The following is a 13143-nucleotide window of genomic DNA, read 5'->3' on the forward strand; positions in this document are numbered from 1 at the left end:
TTCATCCTCATTCTCACCTGCTGACCTTGATTCCTGCTTTACTAAGAAACTGAAGCTGTTAGAAGAGAAGACTGGCAGACTTCTAGCTCCACATTATACCCACATACCAGCAACCTCATCCATACCTCTGCCTTCCTGCCACCTGGTTGTTTGGGTGATTCTATCTAAATGCTATCCCCTCTCACTACTCAAGGGCATTGCTTAGCAATTCCCTGATTCATAAATCATCAACTTTCCCTCTCCTACTGGTACAAACATGCTGTTAATTCCCCCACTTCTCCTACCAACTACTTCCCTAATTTTTGCTCCTCCTTGCAACAAACTTCTCTAAAGAATCTGAAATCAAATTCAAAATCTAAATCCCCCATCTCCAAATCCTCTTCTCACATTTTCTTAAATTCATTCCAATCAGGCTTTCACCAGTATCCCACCACCCTATGTTGCTAAGTCCAATGATCAATTATCAGTCCATATCTTACTTGACACCACTGATTATTCCCTGCCCCCAAAGCTTTATTGAAATATAATTGACTTATAACATTGTATAACTTTAAGTTGTACTACATGTTGATTTGATACATTTATCTATTGCAAAATCATTACCACCATAACACTTACATCTCATCACATAATTACCATTTCTTTCTTGTGGTGAGAACATCTAAGATCTAACTCCCAGTGGCATTCAAGTATAAATACAGTATTATTAACTATAGTTGCCATGCTGTACATTAGGTTCCCAGAACTTGTTACTCTATAACTAGAGGTTTGTGCCCTTTGACCAATATTTCCCCATTTCCCATACCTCCCTGGTAACCACCACTATACTCTCTGTTCCTATGACTTTGGCTTTTCTTTTCTTTTTTTTTAGATTCCACATATAAGTGATGTCATATATATTTGTTTTTTTCTGTTTGACTTATTTCACTTAATATAATGCCTTCAAGTTTCATCTAAGTTGTTGCAAACAGCAGGATTTCCTTCTTTCTCATGGCTGAATAATATCCTTTATATATATCATATGATGCTCAAAACATCATAGATATACCAACCCAGTGTCTTTGTGGGGAGCTTTTAAGCCAACCTTGGCATTACCCACCTGCAGACTTCTTGGGATAAATAGTAAATATCATTAGGTTCAATGATATTACTGGCAAGAGTTTATGTTATTTACTGCTGAATGCAACTTAATGGATATAATTTTTTTAAATTTTATTTTTTATTATTAGAGATTGTATGATCAGAATTTCTTTGCTAACTATTGCCTGGTTTTGGAAACTAACTTTAAAAAAGACACATTTAATAATAAAATCCCTTTATCTTAAATTTATTTCTCTTAAATTTCCTTTCTAGAGTCTAGAAAATTTCTAGGCCCATCAGTAACTAAATAGTTACTGAGTGCCTGTAGTATGTCAAGTATGTAGGATGTCAGGTATTGTGTGAGGAATTGGAGAAAAAGTAATGAACAAGATCGATTGTTTATTGCTTTATGGTTTAATGGGGGGAAATACTTATTTGCCTGGCTTTATCATCTTTTGCTATTTTGAATTCTCAGGTGATATGGTTTATTTTTCCCAAGCTACCTGCCATTTTTATGTTCTGTACCTGTTTCTTCTTTTGATCAGAATGAAGGCCAGAGTCACAGTTCCCACTGTTTCTACTTCTGCTTCCAGAGAGATGAAATGATCAGTAAAACAAATGTGGAACTTACCTGCTATGCTCTGTCTATATTGCTCAGTGGGACAGATGGTAGCACGTGGCTGAGGCACTGACCTTGCACGCCAGCACTGTTTCACCCAATTTCCTTCATGTGAGAAGTTCAGAAGATTAGAGAAGGCTTTTGCCAGGCTTGGAATCTATTTGGGTTATTATCTTTGATTACTTGGATTGCTTTATCCCAGAGAAACCAGACTTAATTTAAATAAAAAATTCAAAAAGACTTAAAAATCATAAATTGGCATATTAAAATGTTCATGCAGTTATCTGGACAGCAACTGCATCTCCCTAAAGCCATGCTGCGGCCTGCAGAGTTGACAAGGCAGAAACAGATGGCCTGGGTTTCCCTTGGAATATACTAATGAAGAGAAAAAAGTGACTTGGCCCTTCATCATTTTAGATCATGCCAAATCCGCACAGGCAATGGACTCTAGACATTTGGCCTGAGCTCCAAAATATTGCAGAACAGGCCCATCCTGGGCTGTGATGTCTGGTACTTGTGGAATGTTTGATGGGGGACAACTTGTGTTTGTTCAGGTGGGTTAATGGCCCACCTCCTCGTCCACCATGCCAATCTCCCATGTGCTCTCATTTATCTACCTTACTTCCGCTGACTCCCTCCAAATCGGCTACACCATAGTGTTGGTGAATGTTATTTATCTCTGTCTTGCTTCCTGTTTTCCTCTGTTCCTCCTTTTTGGAACTCCTTAAGATCAGGAAATACTATCCATGCTATTTAACCAAGTGGACTGTTCTTACCTTTTCACTGATTCATAATAAACTCCTGGAGTTAAAAGGGCCTAGAAAGGTCCTTCCTGCTCCCCCTTCCCTCAGGAAACACCTCTGCCAGATTGCAAAGATGGGGCCTCCACGTTGTCTGTAGACATAACCCAGTGCATAACAACATCCACCATTGGGAAATATGTCCTGATGCTTAACTCCAAACTTTCACAGGTCACATTTTCCTGAGTCTATCCTCGGTGAGGCTGGTCTTGGTATTTACCCTTAATATACTTGAAGGGCATTTAAAAGTCACTCTAAAGCAGTGGTCCTCAACCAGGGGCAATTTATTTTTGAAAAGCACGCTGATGGATTTTCCTTAAAAGAGACCCCCTGCCCCCAACCCCACCATTGTGCAGGAAACATCCATCTGCTTTTGTATTTGAGGAAAATAACTGCAAAGAAGGGGAGGGTAAGGGGTGTGTCTGTGTTCATGTGTTTATATGTGCACAGGTGTGTATGTGTGGGGAGGAGGTACACAACAGGACTTAGTCCTATATATCTTATTTATTTTAAAGATGTAAATTCATTTCACTTTATGAAAACCTTTCAATTTTCTCCCAAGAGCTTGTTCAGTTGACCCAAATAATGCATTTTAGCAAAATAAAAGACGTAACTCCTTCCCTTTCTTACTCCAGCAAAGAGGTGTCTCCATAGATGTTCATGAGAGAGGTGATGACATTTCCCTGGAAAGTCAGAGTCTACACCAAATTTATCCTCAAAGCCAAATTTGTGCCTCCCTTGTGGGCAAAGCCAAAGGTGAGTAGAGGAGCAATTCTATAGAGACTCCACAATAATGGCTACCAGGGAAGGGCTCCTGCATATTCAGTTTAGATTTGTAAAGCATTTTATAGATTATGCAGCTTGTTATATACAAAGTCATTTGATCTTCACAACGATCCTGGGAGGTATGTCTGATTATTCCAGGAGGAAACCAAGACCTAGAGAGGCCTTTGAACCTGTAAGTGGAAAGTTGGCCATGAACCTGGCTCCAGGTCCGGGACACTTTCCAGCACAGCACTCCATCTCCAGCATTGCCTCTTTTCCAACTCTGCCTGTTGGTCTAAACCAGCCTGCCAGAGACATCCATGGCCAGGTGATTTCATGTTTCCCTCTCATTCTGCAACACAGCACCAGTGAGGACCCTTGGATTTAAAGATGTTATTTATTTGTTTGAGAGAGAGAGAGAGAGAGCAAGAGAGAGAGAGAGAGTGCCAAATGGGGGGGGGGGAGAAGCAGAGGGGGAGGGATAAACAGATTCCCCGCTGAGCAGGGCGCCCTGGGATCATGACTTGAGCAGAAGGCAGATGCTTAACCTACTGAGCCACCCAGGTGTCCCAGACCCTTGGATTTAAACCCAGTTTCTCCACTTACTACCTCTGGAATCTTAGGCAAGTTACTTTTCCTCTCTATGGCATGGTTACCCTGTTTGTGAAACAAGGATCCTCCTCCTCCTTAACATCATCACCACCACCACCACCACCACCATCATCATCATCATCACAGCCACCATATCTACTTCACAGGGTTCTTGTGAAGATTAATTAAAACCATGCATGTGAAGTCCAAGTGCTTGACACTTGGTAACTGCTCAATGTCAACTGTAACTACTACCACTTTAATTCAGACACCTCCATCTCCCCCTACCCTCCTGCCCAGGTCACAGTTCTGTGTTTAGAAGCCTTTCTCCATCTGTAGCCCTGGTCCCTATTGGGCTTTCATCTCTTCTGGCAGAATCTGTTCTGAACACAGAGCTTGTCATCCAGCCATGTCATTTCCTCACCCACTGGAGAGGCCAAACACCTCATGCATCTTTTAAGAACACAAACCCACTGTGATGATGGACGCATATAATAAAATAATAATAAAAACAAATAATGGAAACAAGTCTTGAAAAATTAAAGTGAAGTATGATTACATACTGATATTTTAAATATGGCTAAAGTGATCACATAAATTGAGAAATGCTGTCCAGGCTGCTGTGAAAAGTGTGTTAACAGAGTGGGACACTTGGAAATACAGCTTTCCAATGGACATGTTGAGACATTTTACCTCAGAACTGTCCCCACTGGGACCTTTGCTCTCACTGACTCAGGCCTGCAATGATGAGGGTCATGGAAGGCAAGAGGGATGTGTTGTTTTCAGAATCATCATGGTTTTGCTTCTTCTGATGGTAAAAACATTGTATGGTCATTTGAAAAAATTTGGAAAATGCAGAAAAATAAAGACAAAATAAAAATTGCTAGTATTTCCTCCATGCAGAGATAGTTATAGTTAACATGAACATTTTTGATTATTTTCTTGACATAATTCTTTATTTTTTCTACAACCTTCCCACTGCCCCTCTATGCCAATATCCCACATATAGGGCTATCTCTCTTGGGGACAGAAAACATGAGGTTCCTTCTCTCCAGGACCCCTTTCTCCCTCCTTACCCTCTTTCCCCAGCTCCACCCAGCCTGCTTATCTCAGCTCAGAGGTCACCTTCTACAGCAAGATCTCCCCAAATCCCACCCAAGATGGGGGATTCACACACTTCACATGGGCACCACTTCTGTGATACCTTGTGTCTATCTCTATCTTTGTATTTACAGTGTGTTTAATGATCTGTGTAGATATCTGCCTACCATATTAGACTGGGTGTCCATAAGACTTACTCATTGTTATTTTCCTGACACTTAGAATAGTGCCTCATGCAGAGTAGGCACTCCATAGGTATTTGCTGAATACATGAATGAATGACTTTAGGAGAGAAATTAGACTTGTTCTGTAAGGCTCCAAGGGTTAAAACTAAGACTAGAGGTTGGATACTGTGGGGTGACAGACTTTGCTTCAATGGAAAACAGCATTAAAATAGGTGAACAGGGAATGGACCACTTTGGGAGGCAGTGAGTTCCTGGCTGCTGAAGGTATTTAAATATGGGCTTGGTAACCACATCAGGGATACTGTAGAGTCTGGTCAACTTCTAGATTAGTTAACGTTGATCTAGAGGATTTTGAAAGCTCATTCAATGTTGAGGTTCCATTGTTTTATATGGCAGAAGTCATGAAATGAGATCATTTGTGGTTAGAAATTCCAGGTCTTGGTAGCCCCGACTAAGGTGCCCATAGATGAGATGAGAGTTCTCACTTCAGTATTTATGTAGCTTTAAGTAATTGTACAAGTATGCTCTTACATCAAGTGTTTTTCTTAATTCTCTATTCACACAGCTTTGTACCCAAATAAGTCACAGCCTTCCCAGAACTACAGATTTATTCCACCAGTAGTTTGCTCTGAAACCAAATGCCAGTGAATCCAGCTTCCCAATCCTTTGAAGAACACGATGGTGATATTCTCCTGAACTCTCTGTGTTCTCTTAGCTTTTGTCTGCTTTGCTGTCTTCAAATAACCATCATGAAGATTTGCAAGATACTTTCTCTGTTAGGAATGCTGTCTCCTGGCCCTCAAGGAAGGCCTGATTGATCACTTTATTGAGCTTGTTACTCTAAGTCTGAAATAAATGAGAAAGTGCAATAAAGTACCTATCTATAGCAGCCCCCAGCACTTGATAGGTGCTACCTCCCAATGACATCACTTCTCCTCTAATGGTGCCCATTTAAGGTCTTACCTAGAGGATCCATCTTCCTGACTTGGATCCTCTCCCAGCCCCATGTGAGCTCTCAGTGTTGCAAAGCCCACTTTCTCAACCCTGATCAGCCCTCCTCTGCCCCTTCCTCCTTTGCTATAGGCCTTGCTCTCTTCTCTCTATGCACCTGTCACCATCTACTGAGTAGATTTGTCTCATTGAATTCTCTCCCCAGAAGAATGGTTATGGATAAGACTTTGTGCCCCATACTTTCTTTGACATCTCTGAAAACAGCTCATGGGCCATTTTTCTTTTGCAGATTCACCACAGGGAGGCAGCCATGCAGTAAGGGAAATGAGAGATTTGGAGAAGTTACTCATATTCAATAAGGTCAAATAGGACTGATAACCCCTGGACGGTTGTGGGGTGTAAACGAGGCTACTGCTCTTTCTCAGAGGCTCTTTTTGATTCCTATCTTATAAGACCAATAGAAAATCTTCCCTCATTGATTCCTCCTTTAGTCTTTGACAATGGGCCTCTTCCAACCTGTATTATAGAACACCACATTACAGTCATTTGGGCAATTTGCCTCCTCACCTCCACTAGCCTGTAAATTCCTTTTGAGAACATCTGGTACATGGGAAGTACTCAAGAAATTGATGTCTTTTTGTGTCTTACTGATTTTTGTTTTCCTGACACTTAAAATAATACCTAACACATAATAAATGCTCAACAGATATTTGTTAATTAAATGAGTGACTGGCTGAAAAATCAGGGCTTCCAGGCTTTAGACTTAGATTTTAGTGTGGAGGATTATCGAAATGTACAAAATTTGTGAACATGGGTAGATTCCCTTGACAATAGAGAAGAGAGTAACAGCAAAGTAAAGAGGATTTTGAGGTGTGGGGAAGGGGTGGGATGGGCAGAGGAAGGAAGTGGAGGGTAGCACCATCTGGCCTTTCTGACCTCAGTGGATCCAGAATCTGAGAGAGTGAAATCCCTCAGCTTTGTCCTGGGGCCACATCTCAGATCCTTCAGCTTGAACCTTCATTTGGGGCCCATGCAGCCACACAGTTTTGGAGCTTAGAACTTTCCTGGGTCATCATCTCTAAAAACAGTCAGTTTTGTATATTTACAATATAATTGCAGGCTTGCCCTGTAACATATTATTTTCTTTTAAAATTTCATAATTTATATTATATTTCATGTTTCAAATAGGTAATATATACAATGGCACATGGTGGTAATACAGTCTCTTTTCTCTTGCTTTCTTTCAGTTTCTGAGCTGTCCTTCCCAGAGGTCTTCAGCATAATCAGGGTCTTACATCTCCTTCTAGAGATTGTCTTTGGATATATAAGCATATATGCCTTTCTTTTCTTATAGAAATGGCAGCATGTGGTATTTCTTATTTTTACATCTTGCTTTAAAAAAAAAGTTATAATACATCTAAGAGTTCCATATTGGTTCATATAATGCAGTCATGTCCTTTTTAGAGGATCCACAATATTTCATAGGATGGAAGTTCCTGAATTGGTTTAACCAACCCTTTTATTGAGTCCTTGAAATTTAGTCCTTGTTCCATCTTTTGTTGTGACAGACAATGCCACCATCCATATCTGTGTGCATATATCTCACACACACACATGAATATATCTGTAGGTAGAATAAATTCCTACTGGTATGATTGAGGTGTGAAAGGATATGTGCAGTTTATTTTTTGCTAATAATATTAGTAATTTATTAGCATTAGTAATAACAGCAGTGATTCACTCAATGATTTACTATGTCAGTCCCTATTTAAGCATTATGCATGTAGGATATTTCATTCCTTCCTCATTCCTTGAGGAAGGTACTATTATAACCCCCTACTTCCTAAAGGAGCAAACAGGCACAGAAACTTGCTTATGTTCACACAGTAAATGGCAGAACTTAGGTTCAACCCAGGCAGTTGGACTCTGGATAGCTTAGGGCTCTAAACCACTCTATTGCCTTACCAAGTGGATGGGCCATCAGTGAATGAGAGGAAAGCACTCTTCATACAGACACAGACACACCTGATTACACCTGCACACTTCTCGTGGCTTCAATTTAGAACTTGTTGGGTGCCTGGGTGGCTCAGTTGGTTAAGCGACTGCCTTCGGCTCAGGTCATGATCCTGGAGTCCCGGGATCGAGTCCCGCATCGGGGTTCCTGCTGAACAGGGAGTCTGCTTCTCCCTCTGACCCTCCCCCCTCTCATGCTCTCTCTATTTCATTCTCTCTCTCAAATAAATAAATAAAATATTAAAAAAAATTTAGAACTTGTTAATAAACCCTCTTGAAGACCCCTGCAGGACAGAGTAGCTTTTGATAAGTTCTTTTCCTAGAAACAGCAGACACACCAAGGAGATGGTTTTTTTGGATGGAAAAGTCAGTCAAAACATGCTGATTGTTATAGCCTACTTGAAAAATAAGAAAAGGACCTCAGAATGAGTAATCTAATGATGTTTCTCATTAATTCATGGCCAGTGAAAGCTACCGTCTCCTGAAAGACAAATAGTGCTTTTGCCCTTTACTGGTGGGCTTTAGGTCTGTTGGTTTAATCCCCCTAGACCAAAACTATTTTGAATCTGCAAATGAATCATATGATCAGGTTGGATCCTTTCACCTTGTCACCCATGCTGAAGACTTTTTTTTTCCCCTTTAAGTCAAGAAAGGACAAAATAATAACAATTTCAGAGTACTTAGTCGCTTGAGTCTGATCCAACCCAACAGAGTAAAAAAGCCTGTTGTGGACATGAGTAGACCACAGGGCAGTCTCACACATTCTCCATCTTCATAGCTGTCTTTTTGAAATTAGAACTAAGAAAAGAAAATAATGACTTTGTGATAGTTTTATTTTTCAGACCCTGCAGTTGGAAAAAACTCCCCATTTCCTAGGAAAGTGTATTCACTCGTATGGTTATTCAATAACCAACTGTGAATGTCCAGTGTAGGTTGGTTGGTGTACTGGACACCAGACAAGCAGTGAGGGGCCAGACAGGCACAGCCCCTATCCTTGTGGTTTATTGAGGTCTATCAAGGCTGCGTAAGGCTGTAGGAGGAAGGTTTGGTTTTTAATTATTAGGCTGGATTCCCTGTAAGCAAGAAAACAGTCTTTTGGGGAGGGAAGGGGGGGATACCCTGATGGACTGATTTGTGTGGGGAAGTTGAAGCCCATGGAGATGGCACAGCTGGAGACAGACACATGGAGAGGGCTGAATCATCCTGTGTAAGATCTTAAATTATGTTAAGTTGGGCCAATGAGAAAGTCCTAGTGGCCCAAAAGAATTTTAGAACTCTCGAACTCTCTGGCCAGTGTTTAGGGTCCTGGCTATGTAGCGCTGTGACGCTCCCCTCTGGTCTGCACAGGAGCTCCTGGAGCTCTTTGAGAGGCTCCTGAATTCTGTTCAAACTGTTTTTTTGGCAGGACCAACCTTTCATCAGCTGTGACACAACTCTTTACACCCACAAAGAGGGCATGCAAAGGTTAGTATGTCTGTCCCTTCTCAAGCCTCAACACCCCCATATCACTACTGCAAAATTCCTAAGAACTTTGGGGGAGAGACTTTTAGGCAAAATGGATCATCGGTCTACCCCAAGAAGCCATTAAGATCACATATATCCTGCCTCACTTCTTTGTTTACCTCAGATGAGTGGACTACACTTCCCAGGACTGAGCTATCATCTGGACTCTTATCCCCCACATGGGTCTAGAATCACCCAATCATGCACTCCCCACTAAGCATTCCCTCCTTCTTTCTCCTATAGTGTGCCTTCCAGAGGGTATGACCTGTATTAAAAAACATTATTCTGACACTTGTTAAAGTGGTAAGGAAACCCTAATGTAAGACTCTCTCAGTAGGTGTCAAGACTATTGCAATAGGTGGAGAGAGGGAGTGCAACTCCAAATTCTATGAAGACAGCTGGGGATTTATCACCAAAGAGCAGGGTGAGGGGTACAGGGAATGAAAAATTACTGAGGGGAGACATTAAGGGTGGGTGGGTGCGGGATTCTTCCTAAACCAATGTAATAGGATTCTTGTTGAAGGCAGGCCAGGGTGATCAGATGTCAAGGAAGGGATCTTCTCATGAATCTGACTTAGTAGGATTCTTGCCACCATTGGGGAAGTCAGGCCTGACAAGGATGGGGGCTCCTTTTACCACTTTTCCTTATTTCTGTTCATGTCCTTGCCCTTTTCTTATTCTTCGTGTACAGCTAAATGATTTTTTGAAGATCCATGTTCACACATCTGATTATCACAGAGAATTGATCATATGCATCACAGGAAAGACCTCTTAACTACAGAATGACTCTCAAATCCTCCCTATTCCCACTGGAGGGAGAAGACCCCATATGTTGCTAGTCTGTAACCTGATGGGCTATGCTTGGCCCCAGTCTGGAGTACCATGCCTGGCCACCCTCCTCAGTGTTCCTTCCTCTCTCCTTTCCACTTTCCCTAAGGAGATAGATCTGGGTAAAATCTAGTTAAAGGTTAGCATTCAGGAACATTCAGAATAGGGAATAAGAGTCACAACAGGGCTGCTGGAAGGAGGTGGGTAGACAAGGGACTGACTGGCCTCTATAAAGGAAAAGACTAATCATCACCACAATCACAATGATAATAATGATGATCTCAACTTTTTTTAAAAAAATATTTTATTTATTTGAGAGAGAGGTAGAGAGAGCATGAGCAGAGAGGATGAGGGAGAGGGAGAAGCAGACTCCTTGTTAAGTAGGGACCCTGATCCTAGGACCCTGGAATCATGACCTGAGCCAAAGGTAGATGCTTAACCAACTGAGCCACTCAGGCGTCTTGATGATCCCAACTTTTATAAATAGTCCTGTGACATAGATTCACCAAGAGGCTGGTTTTAGTGAAGGCAATTGGAACCAAACCTTTTGAAAATTCCCAAGTCTAGAACTTATTCACATACCAGACTAATTGTGTGACTATAGGCCTCAAGGCATCTTTCTTCATCAGCTAGTGTGACCAGGCTGCTTGTCTTGATGAAGCCTCCTGAGTCAAGTGCAGGCAGCATGGAGCCCTCCAAAGTCTTTTTGGCTGAAGGATGGCTCTAGCTGAACCCAACAAGACAGCACCACTTCCAGGCTGACTGGAGGCACCAGGGCTATGTTTCCTGTGGCACCACCTTGTATGTGTAGTCTACTGGCCCAAAAGGGATGCTTCAATGTGGCAAGCACTAAGCAACAGTAGAACTGTTACGGAACCTGGACCGGATCGCCCGACGGAAGAACCAAGTAGCATTCAGAAATCTTGGAGGATGGGAAGTTTATTTAACGCTGGCAGGCTCAGAGGAGAGTGGTCTCCAAAGGTCTGAGCCCCGAGCACAAAGGGGGCAATTTATATACTTCTACTTCTGAATACTTGGCATTTTTGGCATGTGCACAAAGTGGGGCAGGGAGAAGAATCCAGACTGGTGTGCGCAGGAAGCAGAGCAGGGAGAAGAACCCAGAAGAGCCCCGGAGCAAGGACTGGGACTCTCCTGCTGCCTCAGTCAGCCATCTTAGGACACAGATTTTCCTTATCAGAACAAGTAAAGAATGCCACATCCAAAAGACAAGATGGGAAACAATTCTCTATATGCCTACTGTCCCCTTTTAAACTAGGATTTTAAAATGTTGATGATCTCTTAGAAAGATGTATTAAAATAATCACAAATAGGAGACTTTCTTAATTGTCATTTGTAAAATGCTCTCACCCTTGTGGAAGCCCTTAGACACGTTTTCAAACACAGACTATGGCAAATGGAAAACTTGTACATTTTTTCTCTTGGCATTTGTAGTCATTTGGGGTATGAAAAAAGACATTTAAACCCAATAACTCAAGGTCCTAGGGTTAGTGCTAGAAAAGTACAGCAAAGGGAACCACGGTGGTCAGGTTAAATGTTTTTGCATAGCTGTGGTTCCCTTTATCTCAGATCTCTACCCTATGTTTTATAATGTCAAGGTATTTTTCCTTCATTGGTGATTCCGCCAGAATCTCTGATGGAAGGATCCATGAGGTCTCTTCAATTCCAGACAGGTTCGGGGAACTTCTGACCTGTCATGGACATCTGAAAACTAATGGAACAATTCGGTGCTCCTGGAACTGAAAGAACAGTTTGCCTTTGACTTCAGCAGCCCTACTCCATGATGAATAACACTTAATGAGCAGAGAAACAGGCAGGTCATGGTCAGAGGAGCATCAGGGTCTAGGACGTGACAGAGTAAAGAGATCCATTTTGCTTGTGACTTCTTCACAGGCAGTGAGGTGAGATCTGTCCTATTTTTTGAAATGCCCTTTTTTTCATCTGTGTTTTGCAAAATGGAAGGTAATTTTATATGTTTGTGCCTCAGAAATGCAGCATATGCAATAATGACTTAGTTCTAACCTATGAAGTTTCTTATTTGAATTCTTAAACACCAGGACTTGCTGCTCCTTTCCTGATTTTGGTGGAAATGTGTGAACATGAGTCCTTCTAACCTCACTGGTAAAATGTCATTTTCTGTTGTCTTCAAATTCTTTGTCATTGAGACTAGTAACTCAATTCACTGCTGATGACTCTGAATCCCCGGCTGTGGGTTCCACTGATGATGCTTCAAGTGGCAAAGCATCATCTCTTCCCTTTTTCTGCCTATAGAGTGAAAGGGGGCAATTTGTCCTTGAGCCTTGTTCCTAGTACCATGCTGATTTTTATGCAAAGCTGGATGATGAGCAATACCTCATTCAGCTGCCAAATTGCCTTGTGGTTATGATCACTTCAATCCTGGGAAATGCACATTGGTATTCTTCTTTAATCCAGAAAGCACTAAGATGAAGGGGTATTTTTCTCTCTGTTCCACTGGCTCTAATCAGTTCCTGAACAGAACTTATCTACTGCGGACAGAATTTCCTACTAGTTGCTGTGGGGGTCCCATGAAAGAGATGGAGGCTACTTAGAGTTCCTAGGAATACTGGGCTCCCAATGCAAGAGATGACAAATAGGACCCATTCCTGTGCCCTGGAACAGGGTTAGGGAGATAGAGTAAATATGGATTATTTGTAACCACAGGAAAAGC

The sequence above is a fragment of the Eumetopias jubatus genome, unplaced genomic scaffold (genome assembly GCF_037043125.1).
Source record: "Eumetopias jubatus isolate StellerSeaLion01/CBP00866 unplaced genomic scaffold, mEumJub1_p1.0 scaffold_12, whole genome shotgun sequence".
In the NCBI taxonomy this organism is placed as follows: Eukaryota; Metazoa; Chordata; class Mammalia; order Carnivora; family Otariidae; genus Eumetopias; species Eumetopias jubatus.